At 41.9% G+C, this 25,560-nt stretch overlaps 1 protein-coding gene across 3 annotated transcripts in view; it reads right to left on the bottom strand.

Moving 5' to 3' along the window:
• Positions 1-25,560, bottom strand: part of RNF170 (ring finger protein 170) — a 747,148-nt gene that overhangs the window by 476,093 nt on the left and 245,495 nt on the right. The gene's annotated exons all lie outside the window — the stretch shown is intronic.

Below are 25,560 nucleotides of genomic sequence, written 5' to 3' on the forward strand. Positions count from 1 at the left end.
TTCTCACAGACCAAATCAGTGGTTTCTGGTATCACCAGAAGTAAGGTAACATCAAACTGGTCCATTAGCTCCTCTGCTGGACCATGTTTGAAAATTGTTTAAGTCTATAAATGTCTTTGGCCATTCCAAGATGGCTGCACACTGAGTAACAGCTTAATTCTGGCTCTCCCAGTCTGAAAACTGAAATTTAACAAAAAAGGTCAGTGGACCTAGATTTCTGGGTAAATTTCAGTAACTGGCTAGTAAGTGCACTGCCTGGATGCCAGAAAAAAGAAATATAAAGGGTCTGGAGGAAAATCAGCTGCAAAAGCGAGAAAGAAGCACAAACTGAGAGGGCTACTGCAGTTGTTCAGCAAGAAGCAGTGCAAGTTCCAGACATGACTTCCAGTAACCTAGAGGAGAGTATAAAGCAGCTGCACGCAGACCTGGTTAAAATAAATGAAACACTGAAGTACAAGAACACAAACAATAAAAAGCTGGAAAAAATGGAAGAAGCTTTAAACAGGTATTCAGATAAGGTGACAGAACTGCAAAACTCAGAGGCTGAAATGAAGAAAAGGCTGGCTGAATATGAGAATGAGCAAGAAGGGAAGTTTAAAAAAATAATAAAATTAGAGGACAGAGCACGTAGGGAAAACCTGAGATTTTATGCTGTACCACAGAAGCTTGAAGGAACTGACTGTATTAACTTTATGAAAGCACAAATGAGCAACTGGAATGGTATTTCACAACTGGAACTGTTAACTGAAAGAGCACATTGTGTGTATGCTCCAAATCTGGTTACTAACAGCAAAAATGCAGGCATATCAACAGAAGGAGCTGATTTTGACAAAACTGTGGCAGAAAGATAAAGTGCTAAAAGTGGGAGGTGATAGAGTGTTGTGTTGAATGATTACTCAGTGTACACCAGGCAAAAGAGGAGTAAATATATTCCATTCTTTAGGGAATGTCAAAAAGCAGTAGTGAGATTCAAACTGCTGCACCCAGCCATCTTCAGTGTTTTTCCCTGGAGGGACAAAATCATTTTTTAATGAAGTACATGCTAAGGAGGAAATACAAAAGTTTGTCCAACAAAGAGTGAGCTGTGAATCAGAAGGAGGTTCTGCTTTGTGTTCTCCTGGTGCTAAGGACTACAGAGTGACCAAGTCCGTGAAGTCTTTTCCACTGTTTCAACTGCCTGAGAGAAGGAAGAAAACATAAGAACTGACCAGAAGAATCTGGAATGTGTTGGAAATTAAACAGAGACAGGATCTGGGAGATGGGGAGAAACAGGATTAAAGCTAGTAACTTGGAAATCAACAACTCTGGGATTATAAAGCAATAATTACATTTGTGAAATATAGCAGAACAAGAGGATGTGGAAATACTGGATTTTTTTTGGACTTTGCTAAATTTGTAGGAGAGTGGATTTTGTGAAAAGGATGGACATGGGTGTGTTGAATACGTATTTTAACAAGAGGGAGGAGCATAGAGTGACATACAAGAGTGGAGGAAGATGCACACAGGTGGACTATATCTTAAGTAGAAGGGCCAGTCTGAAGGAGATTGGAGACTGTAAAGTGGTGGCAGGGGAAAGTGTAGTTAGGCAGCACAGGATGGTGGTTTGTAGGATGACATTGGTGATCAAGAAGAGGAGGATGAGTGTGAGGGCAGCACCAAGGATCAAATGTTGGAAATTGAAAAATGGTAATTGTGAGGTGATGTTCAGGGAAGAGTTAAGACAGGCACTGGGTGGCAGTGAAGAGTTACCGAATAGCTGGGTAACTACAGCAGAGCTAGTAAGAGAAATGGCTAGAAAGGTGCTTGGTGTGACATCTGGAAAGAGGAAGGAGGACAAGGAGACCTGGTGGTGGAATGAAGAAGTACAGGAGAGTATACAGAGAATGGAGGTTGGCGAAGAAGAAGTGGGATTGTCAGAGAGATGAAGAAAGTAGACAAGAGTATAAGGAGATGAGGTGCATGGCAAAGAGAGAGGTGGTGAAGGCTAAGGATAAGGCATATGACGAGTTGTATAAAAGGTTAGACACTAAGAAGGGAGAAAAGGACCTGTACGATTGGCTAGACAGAGGGACCGAGCTAGTAAAGATGTGCAGCAGGTAAGGGTGATAAAGGATAATGAGGGAAACGTACTCACAAGCGAGGAGAGTGTGTTGAGAAGATGGAAAGAGTACTTTGAGGGGCTGATGAATGAAGAGAATGAGAGAGAGAGAAGGTTGGATGATGTGCAGATAGTGACTCATGAAGTGCAGTGGATTAGCAAGGAGGAAGTAAGGATAGCTATGAAGAGGATGAAGAATGGAAAGGCTGTTGGTCCAGATGACATATCTGTGGAAGCATGGAGGTGTTTAGGTGAAATGGCAGTGGGTTTTTAACTTGATTGTTTAATGAAATCTTGGAAAGTGAGAGGATGCCTGAGGAATGGAGAAAAGGTGTTTTGGTTCCGATTTTTAAGAATATGGGTGATGTGCAGAGCTGTAGTAACTACAGAGGGATTAAACTGATCAGTCACAGCATGAAGTTATGGGAAAGAGTAGTGGAAGCCAGGTTAAGAAGGGAGGTGATGATTAGTGATCAGCAGTATGGTTTCATGCCAAGAAAGAGCACTACAGATGCGATGTTTGCTTTGAGAATGTTGTCGGAGAAGTACAGAGAAGGTCAGAAGGAGTTGCATTGTGTCTTTGTGGATTTACAGAAAGCATATGACAGGGTGCCTAGAGAGGAGTTGTGGTATTGTATGAGGAAGTCGGCAGTGTCAGCGAAGTATGTAAGAGTGGTACAGGATATGTACGAGGGTAGTGTGACAGCGGTGAGGTCTGCGGTGGGAGTGACGGATGCATTTAAGGTGGAGGTGGGATTACATCAAGGATCAGCTCTGAGCCCTTTCTTATTTGTAATGATGATGGACAGGTTGACAGACGAGATCAGACAGAAGTCCCCGTGGACTATGATGTTTGCAGATGACATTGTGATCTGTAGTGAGAGTAGGGAACAGGTGGAGGAAACCCTGGAGAGGTGGAGATATGCTCTAGAGAGAAGAGGAATGAAGGTCAGCAGGACTAAGACAGAATATATGTGTGTGAATGAGAGGAAGGATAGAGGAATGTTGAGGATGCAGGGAGTAGAGGTGGCGAAGGTGGATGAGTTTAAATACTTGGGATCAACAGTTCAGAGTAATGGTGAGTGTGGAAGAGAGGTGAAGAAGAGAGTACAGGCAGGATGGAGTGGGTGGAGAAGAGTGTCAGGAATGATTTGTGACAGACGAGTACCAGTAAGAGTGAAAGGTAAGGTCTACAAGAGGATAGTGAGACCAGCTATGTTATATGGGTTGGAGACAATGGCATTGACAAAAAGGCAGTAGTCAGAGCTTGATGTGGCAGAGTTGAAGATGTTAAGATTTGCACTGGGTGTGACGAGGATGGACAGGATTAGGAATAAGTATATTAGAGGGTCAGCCCAGGTTGGAAGGTTTGGAGACAAAGCCAGAGAGGCAAGATTACGTTGGTTTGGACATATGCTGAGGAGGGATGCAGAGTATATTGGGAAAAAGATGCTAAGGATGAAGCTGCCAGGAAGGCCTAAGATAAGGTTTATGGATGTGGTGTGAGAGGACATGCAGGTGGTTGGTGTGGCAGAGCAAGATGCAGAGGACAGGAAGAAATGGAAACAGTTGATCTGCTGTGGCGACCCCTGACGGGAGCAGCCAAAAGCAGAAGAAGAAGACTGCTAAATTTGTAGGAGAGTCTAAAGCATATGCCCTACATTATGTCTTTAAGCTTCTGAGAATATTTTGGAGAGGGGAGAAAGTTAACTGTACATAAAACAAATTTCTGTTTCTTTTCTCTTAATGAATGGAAAGATGCTAAGAACATATTTGGACTGCAGGTTAGAGATTGCCTTCCATATCAATGCTATCAGAGTACAGGCAAAGAGAAAGAAATAGGGGGGGGGGGTCCTAAACGAAAGACCAGCACTGGTTGAGTTCTTAGTAGACTCTAGAACAGAATTCGCCATTAAGAAAGGAATAATTAGTACAGCATATAAAATACTGCATGACAACTATAAGAATCAATCAGAAGAGGTTAGGAAGAATTGGGAAGACAGACTGAATAAGCAATTCACAAAGAAACGATGGGGGATATATGTCTCCCAAATATGCAACAAAATCTAGATTTAGGATCTTTGCCTGGAAGTGTTTACATACATATATTTATACCCCAAGCAGGCTGCAAAGAATCCTTCCTCAGGTAAGCAGCGAATGCTGGAGATGTGCTAGGGAAGAAAGAGGTAACTGGGTACATATTTTCTGGGAGTGTAATGAGTTGGCTGACTTTAACGATTCCCTGCAGACTGCTCTGTCAGAGATGCTGGGTGAGCAGATTGGAGTGACTGGGGAAATTATTTTTTTGAGCTATGATACAGAGTTGGAAATGCCTAGACACAGCAAGCCCTTGCTGAGTCTAATTACGATGGCTGCCAAAAAAGCAGTAGCTAGAAAATGGAAATCCCAGTCTAAACCAACTTTACCAGAAGTAACAAAGATAGTAACAAGAGATAAACAACTTGAACTGGGATCTTTAGAAAAGGGTAGGAGTAAATTACACAGGAAAAAATGGGAAATGTGGGACCACTACATGCAGAGGAGGAACGATGTTTAAAAGAAGGCAGGATCTGTATGGGCTATTCAGTGGTTGACTGACAATGATGGGATGTAATAAAAGTGATATACAATGTTTGCAGCTACATTTGTGTTGGCATGGGTTGTAAGGTATAATGTTTGCAACTGAGATTATGCCGCTATGATTTATTTTCATTTATATAAATGTAAGATTGTCTGTGTCACACATGAGAGTTTAATAAAGATGTTTCTTGTAAAATGCCCAGCATGGGAAGAAGTTGCTGTAGTGTTAGCATCTTGAATCTGGGTACTTCCAGGTATGTGTTTAGAATTGAGAGGTCCAGAATGGGTCTCCAGGCTTTGTCCTTTCGGGGAACTAGAAACAGTCTTGAGTAAAATCCTTGTACTTGCTCCTGTGTAGGAACCTGCTGAATGGCTCTCATGTCCATGAGAGCTGAAATTTGCTTTTGAGCCTCTGCCACTTGATTTGGTGGCAGGTTTGGCATTCCTTTTATCCTTAGCAAAGTGTGAAAGTGGAATCTGCATCCTTGAGATACAATATTTAGGACCCATTTGTCTTTTGTGATGATGTGCCAATTGTCTGCAAAAAGTACTAGTTTCCCCCCCAAGGGAGCTGCCAAGAGGGTTTTGCTTGGTAGTCTGAGGGGTAAGTCATTGTGTTTGTCTTCTGGTAGTTTGAGACCTGTCTTCTCCTCCTTTTTGGGTTGTGGCACTCCATTGTCGAGGTTGGTAAGAGCCTTGTGGCTGGCCTCTGCCTCTTGGGCGTCTGTATCTGCCCCTCTGTGGTCTGGCAGAAGCTGGAAAGGACCAGTTTTTGGTTGGCCAATTTCTGCTGAAACGAGGAGGTTGAACCTGTAAAAAATCCTTGACCGTCTGCATAGATTTTGCCTTATCCTCCATTTTCTTTAAAACTTCTTCTGCTTTTACACCAAATAAAACATCCTGCTGTAAGGGTGCATCCAATAACTTTGCTTTAACATGATCAGGTAAAGTTTGTTCTTTTAACCAAGCATGCCTATGTATGACAGACCCTGTCACTGCTGCTCTACAAGAAGCTTCCAATGAATCAAATCCACATTGCAAAGTATGTTTTCCCACTTGTTCAGCTGAATGCAACAAATCTTGCATTTCCTTGTAATCCGGCTGGTCTGTATGTGCGAGCATTTTTTGTTTTAATTGAGACATCAGATATTGTTGATATTTCAGCATGTGAAACTGACAATTTAAGGCCCTCATAGCTAGAGTAGCTGAGGTATATACTTTCTTTCCCCATCTGTCTAGTGCTCTAGAATCCCTTTCAGAGGGCACAGAATTTTTAGCAGTAGAGGCTTTAACGCCTTTGGGACCCTGGGAAATGGTTTCTGGGTCAGCAACAGGGCTTTTATACAGGAATTTGTGTGAGTCAGGGACTCTGTAGTATCTGTCTGGTTTGGCTGGTGCAGGAGGTAGTGAATCTGGGTTAAGGCTAGATTCTGAATAAACATCATCCACAATGTCTAACACAGGTGGAATTGCAAGTGGTCTGTGCTGGGGTAGTAAAAGGAACTCTCAGAGCCTTTTCTTAGAATCAGAGTAATCCTGGCCTTCCCAGTAGAAATGTTCCCACATAGTATGTAAGGTTTCCCCAAAAGAGTAGTCTTCTGGGAGAGATGCAGAAGGGATAGACTCTTCAGCATCAGAATCTTCATAAGGGGGAAAGGAATATTCCTGTTCCTCAGAAGAGTCTGAGGAAATTGAAACCTGGTCAGAGGAAGTGTAGTCCTCCTCCTGGCTTGGCCTTTTATGAGGAGGGGGATGGGAACCCCTGATTAGGGTAATTAAGTCTTCAGCCATCTTAAGCATCTATTTCCTAGGCATGGGGCCTTGTACTGGAGACTGCTGTGCAGTCTTTGTTTTTAAAGGAGTTTTCAGTTTTGCATAGGATTTAATAGTGAGTGTAGTCGGTCTGAAGACACCTTCAGCAACTGAAGGTGTTTCAACTGCACCGGAATCTCCTTCAGGTATGGAGTCAGAAGGGCCTAAAGGTAAAGGTTGTGGAGGCCTAGTAATCTCCGCTTGTGAATCTGATGTCGCCTGGGGTTCTAAATCAGCGGTCGTCAGGGGCTGTGTAGGCGCCTCACTGAAAACCGGAGAACCGGCGACTGGCCTAGCAGAGGCCTCGGAGTCCGGTTTGGATTTCGGCTGCCTGTCCTTATCTTTGCGTTTTTTATGCATTCCGGTCGTCAGTTGCTCAGACGGCATGGTATAATTAAATTTCCTACCAAAATAATGTCGGGCGAAATCAAACTGACGTTTAACAGTTCGTTTATTAAACCTAGCACAAAACTGACAACCTGTGACGTCGTGGTCTGGGCCTAGGCAAGGAATACAATAAGAATGAAAGTCCTTATGAGGTATTTGCTTCCCACAAGAAATGCAATTGTTAACTTTTTCTGACATCGGACTGAGGCAAGAAAAGGTTCCCCAACGGGGTACTTAGCTTTATGAAGACTTCGGTCTGAAATTCGATTTGAAAATCTCAGGAGTCGGCTGACCGGCACTTGCAAACTGCTTCTGCTTCGGGCACCGTGCTGCAAGAAAGACTGAAGAAAATGGCATTGGATGCATCATATATACCCCTGGCGTACTGACATCAGGGAAGAAGCGACAGCAACCGACACCGGACCAAGACTTTGGAACTCGGGCCGACTATGGGACCGCCTGACAGCAGAATAATCCAAGAGTGATGACTGCAGCAGTGTAACACAACGAACAGCAGCATATTCTTTGCTGAATGGCAAGTATTGCAAAAGGATAACCTGAATACACTCCTTCTAAATCACACAACTCTTAATATAATAAATTTGCTGTTGTCTTACCAGATAGTTCAATGGTCATGACTACTTAACATCTACATGCAGTACTGTCTATATAATCTACCCTTTTATATTATTATTTTTTTTTTTTTTGCCAATAACGTGGTTGTTGAACAGTAAGTTAGTCATTAACTGCAATACCCTGAAATTGGTCAATTAGGTTATTTTTACTTGGTGCAGTTATATAGAAGATTAGGATCAGATCACTGAAAGTAACAAAGTTGTTATATATTCAAGACATTGTTGTGAAGAGATTTACCTTAAGAATATATCAACTGGATTAGGATCAGAGAAACCAATCATAATTCTTTGCAGTACATAGATATTTACCTGATCCATGTAATACCAATGAGAGAGAAAAAAATGTAGAAGCATTAAATGTTTTAAAGCTTTGAAAGCTGTAATGGAATTTAACATTGACACATAATTATTTGCAGTACAGCAAGTTGTAACTGCTTCAATGTACTATGAGCGAGAGAGAGAGAAGAAAATTAAAAGAAACTGTGGGAGCTCAAAGCGTTTTTAAAACACTGCTTCTGGCCACTGTCTGTGAGTCAGCACTAAGTATCCCTCCAGTCCTGTAGCAGCTTTAAAAAGCTGTAATATTAATTAATTTATTTTTATTTTATTTTAAACTTACTGACCGAGATAGTCTGACTTAGCAAACTGCATTTTCATTGGAGATCAGAGGAGAAAAACTCCAAAAGAAAACTATCTTTATTATATTATACATAAAAACAGTTACAAATTTAGGAAATCCTTACATGAAATCTAATTAAAGGTAGGAGGTGGAATGAATATAATATAACGGACTGAAAGGAAGAAATTAGCATATATAAGTGTGAGGATATAGTAGAGAAGGATAAGGGAATAAGAGGAAAGTATATGTAAATAGAAGAATGTTAAGATACTGTAATTGATGAAAAATGGGAGACAAGGAGAATGAAGTAAGAGAAATGTGATGAAGTGGAGTTTCTACATACAGGTGCAGAACCATTTTTTACGGTAGGTCTCTAGCAAGCTGTTAAATTTTGGGCAGGGATTATCTTTATTCCTCAGGTCTAACGGGACACAGTTTCATAATTTAGTAACAACTCTGCAAAAAGAATCCCCATAGTAGTTATGTGATCTAGTTAGTTGCAGTAGGTTCTGAGATTGCCAGTGCAGATTTATATTAGGAGAACATTTAGATACTTCAGTAGTTAGAGATGGGCAAGTGCTTGGTTTGTGTAATATTTTATGTATGTTTTTTTTTCAGTAGATTCAAGGTGAGTAGGTTATGGAGTTCTAGCCAGCTAATGTTTCACAGAACTATGGAGAGGTGAGTTAAGTTAAAGGTGTTTGCAGCATATTTAATGATTTTGTTGTAGATGATTTCTAATTTATGAAGATGAGTCTTGGGGATGATGTCAGCATAGAGGAGGAGTAAAGGAGGAAGAAGCAGTACTTGGGCTGCACTAAGTTGTGCAGCCTTAGATAAATAAGCCTTATATTTATACAACATACCCAACTTTTTATTAGTTGTGGAAGTGACAATCAATATGTTTATCAAAAGATACTTTATGGTCAAAAATAACTCCTAGAAGTTTGGCCTGGGTGACTTTTTCAGTGATGGTGTTACTCTTTGATATGACTGAAATTTCATCTGCGTCAAACAGCAGAAACTTTGTTTTATTGGAATTCAGTAATAATTGGGAGTTTGGGAGCCATTCTTCAATGATGCTGAAATTATTTTGGACAGTGAGTTTTGACTTGGTTACTGAATCTGCTGAGAAGATTACTGTGGAGTCAACAAAATATTGGATTACTGATGCAGTAGAAGTCTATTAACAAAGATGGAAAATAGGTTTGGTCCTTGTAGAAAACCTATTGTACTGGGGCGAACATCTGAGAATGTATGTGACCAACAGACAGCCTAATTTGACAGATAATTTTTAAACCAAGTTAGTGTGCTAGAATTAAGGTCAAGTTCTGTGAGATACTGAAGAAGAAGTCAGTATGAAACAATATCAAAAACCTTAGATAAGTCAAAAACATGGCAGTAGTATACAGTCTAATGTTTTTCCTTTGAGATATATTGTTTAAGAAGGACAGTAACGCAGTTTCTGTATTATAGCTTGGCCAGAAAACACAATTGGAGGGAGACTGAAGATTATTTGTAGTGAGGTGAGACAATAATTGTTTTGTACACACTTTTCTATTATTTTTAATGTGATATGATAACAACAGGTCTATAGCTGGAGAAGGTATCATGTGTTTCACCTTTAGGAATTGGTGTTATGTACGAATTTTTCCAGTACACTTTGCGCTGCCCAAAAAAAAAACCTGTGGCAGTGTGAAGTACATTACAGCTTTTAAAGCTGTTCAGCTACTTGAAGCTGCTATGTGCTGGCTGCTGCTTTGTTCTAGCAGGAGACTACAGCATAACAACTCTGAAAGGTGTTTAACAAGATACTTTTAAGCGTCTTTCTTACATAAGCAAGGTACTTAACAGTATTTAGCTTATTCCTGATTTCACAGTGTAATAACGGCACTCCACATGCTAATTATCTGCAATACTGTTTCTCAGCAGTGGCAGATTTCTTCATCTGGGCAAAGAAAGGCGCAATTACTGGTTTAATCAGTATTGTGACCTGAGCTATAATAAATAATAAAAAAAAAAGCAACAGGATGATCGCAACACATGCTTGCTGTAAACCAGCCACTATCCATGTGTGAATGAATCAGGTGCTAAAATCACAAAAGAAACATAATCACAGCCTCCAGAGACTGGAAAGAAATTATATGCACTACTTTCTCTAAACAGTTAAGTGAGGACACTAAACTCAGCAGCCTAGAAAATAAAAACACAAGTTTTACCCATGAATATTAATGTCCTTAAAAATCAATAAAAAGAAGTACTATTTCACATGAATGGCAGTGGATGATTGACACAGCCTATTTAAAGAAGCAGTATGATTCAAGAATACACAGGCCAAACTTATGTAATTATTGGGCATTATGAGGCAAAACAAATGCAAGTGATTTGCTGCCTTTTTCGTCTAACAGGCAACTAGACTGACTAGCTGGGCCAAATAGTCCTTATTTGTTATAAGTCTGCATACCCAATGCTGCAACCTCTTCATTCAGTCAACAGTTAAATGCAAGTTAAATGTGAAGGCTGTTTAACTTTCCTGAAACAATTACAACTTCATGCAAAGCACTATATAATTTGATATCCTGGTGCTAAAGCCAGCAGTTGCTACAATATGCAAGTCAAAGTCATTGATGCCCTATGCAGTCTCTGGTGCTGTCTCTGTGGGCATGAACTAATTAGACTCCAAAAGTCATAAATCAGATGTAAACAAGTTCTTAACTTATACTTTGCTGTTAATGTTGACATTAAATGCAGTAATGACTTCATGAAAAAAGTTAAACAAGTTTTTTTTCTACGCACTAATAGCATGCAAGGCAACCATGTTTATATTTAACTAAGGATGACACAGGGATGAAAGAGAAGCCTTCATTCAGGTCAAAAACAATACATGAGCAAAGCTGACAGCCTGAGGCTTTATCACACTTAAGAATAATTCTGTACTACTATAATAATGGGACAGCTTTCTGACTGTTTACCCAATAGCTTGGTAAAACATTTCTGCATATTCATTTACTGAAGTAATTCATACATTCACATATTACACATTTTTTTCTTAAATCTGCCTCAAGGAAATGATCACTGACAACAGAAGTAAATAAGTTATTCCACAAATGTGGGACCTGGCAAGAGAAAGGTTATTTGTAAGATATTTCTGAATGCATCCTAGAAATCATAATCCCATAACCAACCTTTTTCAAAATGAGCAGTGAGGCTAAACCATAAAATGCAGTAATAAAGCTGTGTTAGGTCACAAAGAACCAGGCTGTGTGTGGCTTAATATATTAAAAAATAACAACTTACATTTCAGCCACCAAGCAATTGGCAGTCAGTGTAGTCATCACAATAAATATGTGATATATGCAAAAGCAAGAAAAATCTGTCAAACAGTGGGCTGCAGACCTCTGATCACTCTGGAGGTGGCAGAGGTTGGCATCCAGAAAGGGGAGGTAATAGGCATTACAGTAATCTAAGCATGAGGAAGACAGATCACAAATAACCATAGAAATTTCTGCATGTGGAATGAGATGCGTGATCCAGGTCACATTTTGGTAATGAATTTAACAACTGCTGTCACTTAGTCCTTCAGAGTGCATCATCCAGGACCACTGGGACAACTTTTCCCTGGACAGAAAGTACAATCCCCTCCGATCATAAAGAACAATGGGGGTGGATACAGGTAAGGGCCTTCAGGTGGCATGCACAGTCAAAGTCTTCATCTTGATGAGGTTGTGGGTAGCTGGAGCCTGCCCCACCAAGGAGCAGGCAAAGAGCAAGAACCACTCCTGGATGAGATGGTAGTCCATCTTACGATGCACACACACTCACAGAAAGTACAGTTGTGTACACTTACCATAAATGTAGATGTTCGAGTGTATTCACTGTTGCAGTCATTACATTTGGGTTATCTGCTTGCACTAGCCCTCAGTCGGCCTGATTAACAAAGTCTTGGGTCCTGCGTCAGTTGCTGTCCCTTCTTCCATGACATCAGGTCATCGCGGGTATAAAACATGCAGCCGACACCATTACATCAGTTTTCCTTGCCCCAGATGTCAGGTGCCCCCCAATGGGAAGCAATTAAATCGATAAATACAAGGATATACCTCCAACAGAAAAGCAAATACACCAAAAAGCATTTAGAGCATAGTAAGTGAGAGTAGAGGTATAGCCAAAGGAAGTAAAGGGGGCTGGAGGGAGGGTAACCAGGACTGCAACAGTGAATACACTCGAACATCTACATTTATGGTAAGTGTACACAACTGTACTATGTTCTTCATGTTTCACTGTTGCAGTCATTACATTTGGGTGGATTCCCAAAGCTAATGTTGGGAGGAGGAATTTAAATAGAATTAGGACCAGCTATACGGCCCTGCAAGACTGCAGTGGCAAAACCAGCCCTGGATTTAGAGAAAATTGGCAAATGGTAAGTCTTGGTGAAAGTATGTACAGAACTCCAGGAAGCAGCTTCTAAGATGTCCTTAGTAGGGACGCCCTTGCGAAAGGCTGTAGAGGTAGATGCAGCCCTGGTTGAATGGGGTCTGATGCTCTCTGGGATAGGTTTTCCATTGTGCTTATAGCAGAAATGAATGCAGTGGCCTATCCATTTTGAAATAGTTTGTTTTGAAATAGCTTTCCCCTCTGTCCCTGCAGCAAATGCCACCAGTAGTTGTTCAGATTTCCTTTGAGGTTTATTCCTGTCCAAGTAGAATCTAAGCTGTCTGTGCACATCTAAAGAGTGCAGTATCCGTTCCCCTCTGTTCTGTGGGTTAGGAAAGAAGGTAGGCAAATGAATGGACTGATTAAGAGCCACAATGGATACCACCTTGGGCATGAAGGAGGGATTGGTTCTGAGGGACACCCTGTCAGCATGAAAGATGACAAAAGGTTCCACTGCCATAAGGGCCTGTAATTCAGATACCCTTCTTGCAGAAGTGATTGCTAAAAGGAAAGCTGTTTTCCAGGAAAGAAATTTTAAATCTGCAGTAGCAGCTGGCTCGAAAGGAGGAAAAGTGAGTTTCTCCAAGATAAAGTTAAGATCCCAGGCTGGAGTTGGAGCTCTCCTGGGTGGCCTTAGATTTTTGGCCCCCCTGAGGAACTGCTTGAGCAGTGGGTAAGAGAAGAGGGGAGGCTCTGTGCTATAATGAGCTGAAATGGCTGAGGCATGAATTTTGATGGAGGAAAAAGACAAGCCCTTAAGAAGCATCTTAGTCAAGTATTGTAGAATCTGAGGTAAATTGGGCACTGCTGCGTTCATTCCTTGAGATTGGTTCCAAGCACAGAATCTTTTCCATTTTGCAGCATAAGATTTTCTAGTACTAAGCCTCCTTGCCTCTAAAATGATATCCATCACTGATATACTGAGGGATGGTAAAAGAGAGATTAGGTAATTAGCCAGGCTGCTAGGTTCAGGGTTTGCAGCTGAGGGTGCAGAATCATGTTATCCTGCTGAGACAACAGGGAAGGAGTATGAAGCAGGTGCCGTAGAGCCAAGCGTGACACACTGCGCAAGAGTGGGTACCAGTGTTGGCGAGGCCAGTCTGGTGCAATTAATATCGTCCTTGGCTTGTCCTGTTTGATCTTTAGTAGTACCTTGGAGAGCAGAGGCAGAGGAGCAAAGGCATAAACTCATAGGCTTTTCCAGCTGAAGGATACAGCATCCACTTTCCAAGCTTGCTTGTGGGGAATCCTTGTGCAAGATTTGTACAGTTGATGGTTCTGGGGGGAGGCAAACAGGTCTATATCTGGGCTCCCCCATTTGCTTGTCAGCAGGTTGAAAATCCTTGGTTCCAGTTTCCACTCGTGCGGGTCTATCAGGTTTCTGCTTAGTCCGTTTGCCAGTGTATTTAGTTTTCCTGGCAGGAACTTTGCTTGTAGATTCACTTGGAAGCTCAAGGCTGTGTTCCAGAATGCCATGGCTAGTCTGCAGAGGAGGTAATAATCTGTATCCCCCTGCTTGTTTATGTACCACATGACAGTGGTGTTGTCCGTCTTTACCATTAGTATTCCTGGACGAATGTGGTCCTTGAAGGCTGTCAGAGCATTCTGTACAGCTAACATTTCCTTTTGATTTATGTGCAGGTGCATTTGATTTGGGTTCCATTTGCTCTGAATGCACTTCCCTGCCAGGTGAGCCCCCCATGCATAGTCTGATGCATCTGTTGTTAAGATTTGTTTGGCAGGGGGTAATGTGAATGGCAGTCTCCTGTTTTGGTGGCAGGCTTCTGCCCACTAAAGGAACTCTAGGCGTTAGGCAAGGTATGATAGGAATCCTTGCTTCCAGATCCTGTGAATGTTGACAACATAGGCTTTTGAGAGACCACTGTAGTTTGCTCATATGCAGCCTTGCATATGGAATTAGAAGAATGCATGAGGCCATGAACCCCAAGGCTTGCAGTATTTGCCTTGCAGATAGCTGGGTTTTTGTGGACACTTATTTGAAGTAAGTTGTCAAATGTATCCATTTCTCTGGCATGAGGAAAGTCATCTGGGAAGTTGTATTCAAGCTTGCTTCCAGGAATATAATTTGTTGACAGGGTACCAGGTGGGATTTCTTTTTGTTTATGGTGAACCCCAGACATGTCAGTACCATTTGAACAAAGGCCAGATGAATGAAAAGAATGTCCTTGCTTTCTGCCTGAATTAGACAATCGTCCAGGTATGGGTATATCTGAATATTTCTTTGCCTGCAAAATGCAATGACTGGAGCTACACACTTTGTGAATACCCTGGGCACAGTAGATTAGCCAAAGGGCAGTGCAGAGAACTGATAGTGCATGTAGCCTGCTTTGAAGCATAGGTATCTTCTGCAAGACTCCCTGATAGGGATGTGCAGGTATGCTTCTTTTAAGTCTAGTGTTGCCAACCATGCATCTTTGGCCTAGCATAGGAAGCAGCTAGTGAAGAGTCAGCATTTTGAAATCACCAGAAAGGTGCTTAGAATAGAATGGTCCAGGCTAGGATGCCATGTATTGCCTTTTCTGGGTTCCAGGAAAAGTCTCTAATAGAAACCTTGTCCCTTTTCCTCTTCTGGTACCAACCGAATAGCCCCCATGTTTAAAAGAGAGAGTACCTGATTTTGGGCCTCTGCCCACTGATTTGGGGGTAGATCTGGCCACCCGCTTGGTGTTGGTAATGTGTGGAAATGAAATCTGTATTCTTGGGACACTATATTTAAAACCCATTTGTCCTGGGTAATGAGTTCCCAGTTTTGGGCCTGCAGACCAATCTTTCCGCCTAAAGGAGCATTCAGTTGGGAAGTGCTTGAAAGTCTCAAAAGCAAGTCATTGAGATGGTTTTCCATAGGGGGGAGTTTTACTGCTCCCAGGTTTGAGTGCGGAAACCCCCCACTGCCTAGTCTTGTGTGTGTCCCTTGGGACTGAAACCTGGGGTTTCTGCTGTGTCTGGGTTTGGCTTGAGAAGACCTGGAGGAGGCTGGAAAGGACCAATTTTTAGAGGGTCAGTGCCTACTAAATCTAGGAGGCTGAACTTGTAAGAAATCTTTAACAGTCTGCATAGATTTAGCTTTATCTTCCATCTTTTTAAGAAATTCCTCAGCCTTGTTGCCAAACAGGTGGTCCTGATTTAAGGGAGCATCCAACAATTTAGCTTTAACATGATCAGGCAAAGATTGCTCTTTAAGCCAAGCATGCCTTCTGAACACAGACCCAGTAACAGCAGCCCTGCAAATATGCATTAAATCCTGTAATTCTTTATTTTCAGCGCAGTCAGGAATTAACATCATTTTCTGTTTAAGCAATCCAATAACATGTTGTTGATACTTTAACATATGAAACTGGCAGCTTAAAGCCCTAATGGCCAAGGTTGCAGAAGTGTAAACTTTCTTACCCCATCTACCCAGCGCCCTGCAGTCTCTATCTGGGGGTGTAGGATTTTGGGTCCCTGTGAAATAGTCTCTGGATCCGCAATAGGATTTTTAAAAAGAAACTTTTGAGAATCAGGAACCCTGTAATATCTGTCAGGTTTTCTGGGTGCAGGAGGCAAAGAATCAGGGGCCAAACTAGATTCTGAGAAAGCATCATCAACAATGTCTAGTACAGGAGGTATAGCTAAAGGCCTATGCTGAGGCTGGAGTAAGAAATCCCTAAGCCTCATTTTTGAGTCAGAAAAATCCTGGCTTTCCCAGTGGAAATGCTCCCTTAGAGTATGTAAGGTTTCACCAAAAGAAAAATCATCTGGAGGGGAAGCAGAGGGAATAGAGTCCTCTGCATCAGAATCCTCATAAGTAGATAAGGGCAAATCCAGATCATCAGAAGAATCAGAAATCAGAATCCTGTTCAGAAGATTCATAAACAACTTCAGTCCTAGGTCTCTTAGAAGGGGGAGGTTGGCTTCCCCTGATTAGAGTTACAAGATCTTCAGCCATTCTTATCATTTGTTTTTTATTTTGGCATAGAGGCCTGAGCATTCAGCCTGGGCATTGGTTTGTTAGGCATGGTTCGAGATTTTGGCCTAAATGAAGAAGGAGGCGTTGGTTTAATATGCAAGTCTGTAGGCCTGAATACACCCTCAAAAGCCGGTGCCTGCACAGCGGCTCTGGACCCATCCAAGGTACAGGCATCCGCAGGTTCCACGGTTGAAGCATCTCGCGGCATACTCTGACTCCGAATGGGTCTCAGTAGAGGCCTGCGAGTCAGAAGTAGCGGGTATCAGAGGCTGCGAAAGCACCTCACTGAGTACCAGCGAATTGGCGACTGGCTTAGGAGAAGCTTCTTCGGCAGCCTGTCTCTGTCTTTATCTTTGCATTTTTTTGGAATCCCGGTAGTCAGAAGGCTAACTGACAACATTTCTGGATAATTAAACCGAGAACCAAAATATTTAGAAGTGAAAATATACTGACGACAGATAGTGCTCTGTTTAAATAAAGCAAAAAACCGACATCAAGGCACGTTGTGGTCAGGGCCTAGGCAAGGAATACAGTACGAATGAAAATCTTTGTGAGGTATTTGCTTTCCAATTATTAACTTTTACTGACATCGGTAAGGAGCAAAAAAAAGTTTCCCTAATGGGGTACTTAGCTTTAGTTGAAAACTTTGGTTCTGAAACTCGAAAATGAAAATTTCAGGAGTTGGCCGACCGGCACTTGCGAACTGCTTCTGCTTCGGGCACTACATGGCAAGAAAGACTAATGTAATGGCATTGGCTACATGTTTTATACCCCTGACGACCTGTCGTCATGGAAGAAGGGACAGCAACTGACGCAGAACCCAAGACTTTGTTAATCAGGCTGACTGAGGCTACTGCAAGCAGATAACCCAAATGTAATGACTGCAACAGTGAAACACGAAAAACATCACACACAGCTGCAGGTGGTTTCAGCAGCTCAGTTCACCTACCCACAGATCTTTGGGATGCTGTGGAAACTGCAGCCACCACTTAAAGCCATTATGGGCAAAAGATGGATATGCAAACTCTATGCTGAGGGTACCTCAGTTAGGATCAAACAAAATAAACAAGCTCTGTGAAAACACAATGCAAACAGCTACAGAACCATCATGCCTGCAATCAAGCAAACAAAAACTATTAAAAATATTAATTAAACATACAAGAAAGTAAATATTCACTTAATTCATAATTTCAAATCAAACCATATTTTATTACAGTGTCTAATTCCAAGTACTGTACAAAATAAAAGTAAAGAAAGTGAATGTAAACAAACATAGTTTTAATATGCAAATAACCAACTGTGTACCTCTCAACTGTTCTCATGTTTGCATCGTATTTTGGTCTGTTCCTCATTAAATTTCTGATTTTAAGGACTGCAGTCATTAAATAATGACATGGATTTGAATTTCAGACTTCATATCTTTCAATAAATGCGTGCTAGCACAAATCCTGTTATTCTAGCAACTTTCTCATTTTATAAGTGCAATATTTAAAATGTGTCCCTACTTTTCACCTTAGTCTCCCGTTAAATTAAGCTTTGTCCAGATTTCTTGCTCTAAGATATTGAGAAGTATGACCAACTGGTATCAATAAACATAAAGCAAAAATATTAAGTACATAATAGGCCATTTGAAACAAGTAGGTATTCAAACATTTCTTAATGTAGGCCTCAGAGATCCATTCTTGAAGGTGGCAGTGTTGTGAATCCCACAGGAGTGGAGTCTTACGAGAGACAGATTGTCTAGAAGACATTTCTAAATGCTTCCTGGGAACCATAAGCAGGCTATCTCAAAATGTGCAGAGGCCAAGCCACTTGATGCACTGACAAAAGCTCATTTAAGCATGAAGACGACCATGTAGGACTAGGTATGCTAATAATAACAATACCTTATATTCCAACCTTCAGGCAAACTGGCAGCCAGTGCTGTCCCCACCTTTACAGGATGGAAAGAAATTGTCAAAAAAAAGTACAGTTGTGTACACTTACCATAAATGTAGATGTTCGAGTGTATTTACTGTTGCAGTCATTACATTTGGGTAATCTGCTGGCAGGTTGCCCTCAGTCGGCCTGAATAACAAAGCCTTGGGTCCTGCGTCAGTTGCTGTCTCCTCCTCCATGACGGCAGGGGCACAAAACATGCAGCCGACACCATTTTATTTAGTTTTTCTTGCTCCAGATGTCAGGTGCCCCCCAAAATGGGAAGCAAATGTATATATATACAAAAATAAACAGTAAATAAATAAATATATAAATATATATATATATATATATATATATATATATATATATATATATATGTATATGCAGCTTTAGAAACATGAACTTTACCTTCATATAAAAGCAAATACACCCCAAAGGCTTTTGTGCATAGTGAAGGAAAGAAAAGGTATAGAAAGGGGGATGGCGGGTGGGTAACACGGACTGCAACAGTGAATACACTCGAACATCTACATTTATGGTAAGTGTACCCAACTGTACTATGTTCTTCATATTTCACTGTGGCAGTCATTATATTTGGGTAGAATCCCAAAGCTATGGATGGGAGGATGGAGCTAAACAGCATTAGGAGCGGCTATAAGGCCTTGCAGAACTGTAGTGGCAAAGCCTGCCCTGGATTTAGAGAAAAGAGGCAAATGATAATGCTTTGTGAAGGCATGAACAGAGCTCCAAATAGCAGCCGCTAGACTGTCTTTGGTTGGAACCCCTCTGAGAAAAGCTGCTGAGGCAGAGGCAGCCCTGGTGGAATAAGATCTGATCCCTTTGGGCATAGGTTTACCATGATGCATGTAGCAGAAACGAATGCAGTGGCTTATCCACTTAGAAATAGTCTGCTTTGATACAGTCTTCCCCTCTGACCCTGCAGCAAATGCTACCAGTAGTTGCTCAGACTTTCTAAGAGATTTGGTCCTGTTCAAGTAGAATCTTAGTTGTCCGTGTACGTCCAATGAATGCAGAATCCGCTCCCCCTTGTTCTGCAGCTTTGGGTAAACAGTTGGCAGGTGAATTGTCTGGTTAAGAGCCACACTGGATACCACCTTAGGCATAAAAGAAGGATTGGTCCTGAGGGACACCCTGTCCAGGTAAAATGTAATAAAAGGCTCCACAGCCATGAGAGCCTGTATTTTGAAACCCTTCTTGCTGAAGTGACTGCCAAGAGAAAAGCTGTTTTCCAAGATAGAAAGTTTATATCCTGGATACCACCTTGGGCATAAAAGAAGGATTGGTCCTGAGGGACACCCTGTCCGGGTAAAATGTAATAAAACGCTCCACAGCCATGAGAGCCTGTAGTTCTGAAACCCTTCTTGCTGAAGTGACTGCCAAGAAAAAAGCTGTTTTCCAAGATAGAAAGTTTATATCAGCAGTAGCTGCTGGTTCAAAAGGAGGCAGGGTGAGTTTTTCCACTATAAAATTGAGGTCCCATGCAGGAGTTGGTGATCTTCTGGGAGGCCTTAAAGTTTTGGCCCCTCTAAGATACTATTTAAGCAGAGGATGAGAAAAGAGGGAGGCTCTGTGTTGTAAGGAACCAAGATGGCAGAGGCATGGATTTTTATTGAAGAAAAAGATAGGCCCTTGTCAAGCATCTCAGTAAAATATTGTAAAATCTGAGGAACATTTGGCTTTGCTGTGTTTGTTCCTTGTGCTTGGTTCAAAGCACAGAATCTCTTCCATTTATCAGCATAAGATTTTCTAGTACTAGGCCTTCTGGCTTCCAAAATGACATCCATCACAGACTTACTGAGAGGTGTTGTTTGAATAATTAAATGATCAGCCATGCTGCCAGGTTCAGAGTTTGGAGCAGAGTGTGCAGAATTTGATTGTTCTGCTGAGACAGTAGATGAGGTATTTGAGGCAAGCACCAAGGGGGAAGTTGAGACATATTCCTTAGAAGTGGGTACCAGTGTTGTTGAGGCCAGTCCGGAGCAATTAGGATCATTTTTGGTTTTTCCTGTCTGACTTTTAATAAGACCTTGGAGAGAAGAGGCAGAGGGGGAAAGGCATAGACTGATAGGTTTTCCCAGCTGAAGGATAGGGCATCCACTTTCCATGCTTTGTTGTGATGAATTCTTGTGCAGAATTTGTCCAGCTGATAATTTTGGGGAGAGGCAAATAGATCTATGTCTGTGCTCCCCCATTTCCATGTTAACATGCTGAAGATTTGTGGATCCAGTTTCCATTTTTGTGGGTCCATAAGATTCCTGCTTAGGTCGTCTGCCAGAGTATTTTGTTTTCCTGGCAGGAATTGAGCTTGAAGATGTATTTGGTAAGTCAAAGCTGTTTTCCACAATGCCATGGCTAGTCTGCAAAGGGCGTAGGAATGTGTACGCCCTGCTTGTTTATGTACCACATAACCGTGGTGTTGTCCATCTTTATCAGTAGTTGTCCTGGATGAAGTAAGTCCTTGAAGGCTGTCAGAGCACTGTGAACAGCTAGCATCTCTTTCTGGTTGATATGCAGATGCATTTGGTTTGGGCTCCATTTGCCCTGAATGCATCTCCCCGCCAGGTGGGCCCACCAAGCATAGTCTGATGCATCTGTAGTTAGGGTTTGGGTGGCAGGGGGTAGAGTGAATGCCAGTCCCTTGTTTAGGTGACATGTCTCTGCCCACCAAAGAAACTCCTGTTGTAGGCAGGGAATGAAAGGAATCATTGTTTCCAGACTGTGACAATGTTGGCACCATAAACTTTTTAGGTACCACTGAAGTTTCCTCATATGCAGTCTTGCATATGGAATAAGTAGAATGCAGGGTGCCACGAACCCCAAAGCCTGCAGAATTTGTCTTACAGATAACTGGGTTTTTGTTGCCATTTGTTTGAAGTATATTGTCAGTTGCCTTTGTTTGTCTGGTGTAAGGTAAGCCATCTGGGCAGTTGTATTCAAGCTTGCACCCAGGAATGTAATTATTTGAGAGGGTACTATTTGGGATTTCTTTTTGTTTATTGTGTACCCTAGGCATGTTAGAAGTCTTTTTACAAATGCCAGATGTTGAAGAAGAGTGTCCTTGTCCTCTGCTTGAATGAGACAGTCGTCCAGATAAGGATATATTTGTATGCCTCTATCTCTGCAGAATGCAATTACTGGTGCCAGGCACTTCGTAAAGACCCTAGGCGCAGTAGATAAGCCAAAGAGCAGTGCAGGGAATTGGTAATGCAAAAAACCTGCCTTTTAGCGGAGGTATCTTCAGCATGATTCCCTTATTGGGATATGCAGGTATGCCTCTTTTAAATCTAGTCACCAACCAAGCATTTCTGCCCAGCATAGGCAGTAGCTTTTGTAAAGTCAGCATTCTGAATTTTGGAATGTCCAGGAATGTGTTCAAAATCGATAAATCCAGTATTGGACGTCAAGAATTGTCTTTTCTGGGTACCAGGAAAAGTCTTGAATAAAAGCCTTGTCCTTTTTCCTTTTCTGGAACTGGTTGAATACCCTCATATCCATGAGGGAAATGACTTGTTTCAGAGCCTCTTCCCACTGACTTTGTGGCAGATCTGGCCATCCATTTGGAATTAGCAAAGTATGGAAATGAAATCTGTACCCTGGGATACTATGTTCAGTACCCACTTGTCCTGGGTAACTAATTGCCAATTTTGAGCATGAAGTGCTAGTTTTCCCCCCAAGGGGGTTGCCAAAAGATAAGTGCTTGGTGATGGTAGAGGAAAGTCATTGAGACTGCTTACTGTAGGGTTGTCCTTTGTTTCCTCCAGATTTGGAGGTGGAGGCACCCCATTGCTTTGACCTGTAACAGCCCTGTGACTGGTATCTGGAGCCTTTTGAGCGCCTGGATTTGCCTTGAGTGGCTCCGTTGGATACAGGAAAGGACCAATTTTTAGTCGGTCAATGCCTACTGAACCTGGGTGGCTACACTTGCAAGAAATCTTTTACAGTTTGCATAGATTAGTCTTAGTCTTCCATTTTCTTTAAAACCTCTTCTGCCTTATTACCAAACAGAGTGTCATGTTGCAAGGGGGCATTCAACAATTTAGCTTTAACATGATCAGGCAGATTTTGCTCCTTGAGCCAGGCATGCCTTCTAATCACAGATCCAGTAACTGCGGCCCTGCAAGAGGCCTCCAAGGAATCAAAACCACATTGCAAAGTATGCTTTCCAACCTGTTCTGCTGAATGCAATAATTCTTGTAACTCTATTTTCCACACAACCAAAAATCAACATCATTTTCTGTTTCAGTAGGCCCATAACATGCTGTTGATATTTAAGCATATGAAACTGGCAGTTTAAAGCTCTGATTGCCAAGGTAGCAGACATATAAACCTTCTTTCCCCATCTATCCAGCGCCCTGAAATCTCTATCAGAGGGGGTAGGATTTTTGGCTGCAGAGGCCTTAACACCCTTGGGACCCTGTGAAATAGTCTCAGGGTCAGCAGCAAGATTTTTGAATAGAAATTTGTGAGAGTCAGGAACCCTGTAATATCTGTCTGGCTTACTAGGAGCCGGAGGTAGAGAATCAGGGGCCATGCTTGATTCCGAAAACACATCATCAACAATGTCTAATACAGGAGGTATAGCCAAAGGCATATGCTGAGGAAGAAGAAGAAAATCCCTAAGCCTCTTTTTTGATTCAGAGAAGTCCTGACTCTCCCAGTGGAAATGTTCCCTTAAAGTATGTAAAGTTTCTCCAAAAGAGTACTCCTCAGGAGGAGATGCAGATGGCATGGATTCCTCTGCATCAGAATCCTCATAGGGTGGAATGGAAAATTCCTGATCAGAAGAGGAATCAGAAGAAATGGAAACCTGATCTGAAGATTCATAATCAGTGTCTTGCCCAGGCCTCTTCGCAGGGGGGTTGGGACCCCCTGATCAAGGTAATTAAGTCCTCAGCCATTTTGATCATCTGTTTTTTAGGCATAGGGGCCTGAGCACGTGGGTCATGCATCAGTTTTTTAGACATAGAAGATGCTTTTGACTTTGTTTTTGAGGCTGGCGTTGGTTTTATATAAAAATGTTGAGGCCTGAAAACACCCTCAGAAGCCAGTGCCTGCTCAGCGGCTCCGGACCCATCCAAGGGAGAGACATCCGTGGGTTCAATACTCTGAGAATCTCGCGGCATACCAGACTCCGAATGGGTCTCTGTAGAGGCCTGCGACTCAAAAGTAGCGGGTATCAGGGGCTGCAAAAGCTCCTCGCTGAGTACCGGCTTAGGAGAGGCTTCGTTGTCGGTTTTGGACCTAACGGTCTGTCTCTGTCTTTTTCTTTGTGTTCTTTGTGAACTCTGGTAGTCAGATTGCTAACCGATGACATTTCAGGATAATTAAATCTTGATCCAAAATATTTAGAAGCAAAACTATACCGACGCTTAATAGTACGTTGGTTGAATCTAGCACAAAACCGACAGCAAGGCACGTTATGATATGGGCCTAGGCAAGGAATACAGTATAAATGAAAATCCTTATGAGGTATTTGCTTCCCACAAGTAATGCAATTATTAACTTTTACTGACATCGGTAAGGAGCAAGAAAATGTTTCCCCAATGGGGTACTTAGCTTTAATTTGAAGACTTTGGTTCTGAAACTCGAATGCGAAAGTTTCAGGAGTCGGCCAACCAGCACTTGCGAACTGCTTCTGCTTCGGGCACCGCGCGGCAAGAAAGAATGAATAAAATGGCGTTGGCTGCATGTTTTGAGCCCCTGATGACCTGACATCATGGAGGAGGAGACAGCAACTGATGCAGGACCCAAGACTTTGTTATTCAGGCCGACTGAGGGCAACCTGCCAGCAGATTACCCAAATGTAATGACTGCAACAGTGAAACATGAAGAACATCTGTCCAGAGAGTTATGAAGCCTCTGGAGGTTGTTGATGTTCACATCCAGACACTCCAGGTAAATGGGATTACAGCAATTCACACATGAAGACAGGAGAGAACGAATAACCATAAAACGCCCTCAGATGATGAAATAGGAAGACTTAATAACTACGATCATTTAGTCCTTCAGTGACAGAGTGCCATCCAGGTTCACAACTATATCTGCACCCTGGATGCAAACTACAGTCCACTACTACCTAAAAATAACTACAAGAGTCTGCATGGACAATGTAGATGGATAAATTCTTACATATGGCTCAGGTTACCCAAGTTCAAGCAGCAGTTCAGGTGATTGATGATGCAGGCAGGGAGAATGGCCATTCCCATCCTGGGAGCGGAGGAGGGGGGTGTCCAGGGATAAATTAATGCAATTTATTTCCCTGGTGAGTACCACAAAAACAAGCACATAGTTCTCTGTAGAGGCAGCAGTGTCGTCTAACTCGCATTAACCCTTTGTTACACTGACACAGACTTCACAATCCATGAATGAGCTATCAGCAAACAAACCCAATGGGACAGGGTTAAATAAAAAAAGAAAAAAAAATTAAGCACCCCTGATAGCTTCTTAAACAATATCCCCTCCTTGCTGACCCATGCCCCCAATAATTGGGGAACAAATGGTACTACTGCTCAACAGGGGGCTATTGATTTGCAGGCAGCAGGGATAAAGTTGAAGCAAAAATATGCATATAATTATAGGGAAAGAAAAGGAAACTACAGTTGTTTGAGTAAACTTACCGACACAGTAGATGTTCTAATAGATCACTGTTGCAGTAGCCTAAGCTATATGGATTATATCCTGCTTTGAAAGATTTAGGGCATTTTCCACATGTCCTAACCATCAGGGGCTTGAGCAGAGCAATAAAAAAGGCAGTCTGTGTGCCAAAAGCTTCACAGCTTTCTTGTCACAAGAAGGGAAGCAACAGCCTTAAAATACTAGAAAGGGAAAAGCCAACAGTAAAACTTGTGTAAGTATACAAACATCCACACCCTGGCAAAACATCAAAAACAAAACAAAGAGGACAGAGGGAGGGGACAGCTATTGCAATAGTGATCTATTAGGCACTTCTATTCGAACATCTACTGTCATGGTAAGATTACTTACATAACTCGGGTACATATCACTTTATCAAACTTTTAAAAGTTCAAACGTCATATGGTCGACACCATATGATCGAACTTTTAAAAGCTTGAACGTTTCAACGGAGATC

The sequence above is a fragment of the Protopterus annectens genome, chromosome 2.part0 (genome assembly GCF_019279795.1).
Source record: "Protopterus annectens isolate FY-2018-M chromosome 2.part0, PAN1.0, whole genome shotgun sequence".
NCBI classification, from domain to species: domain Eukaryota; kingdom Metazoa; phylum Chordata; order Ceratodontiformes; family Protopteridae; genus Protopterus; species Protopterus annectens.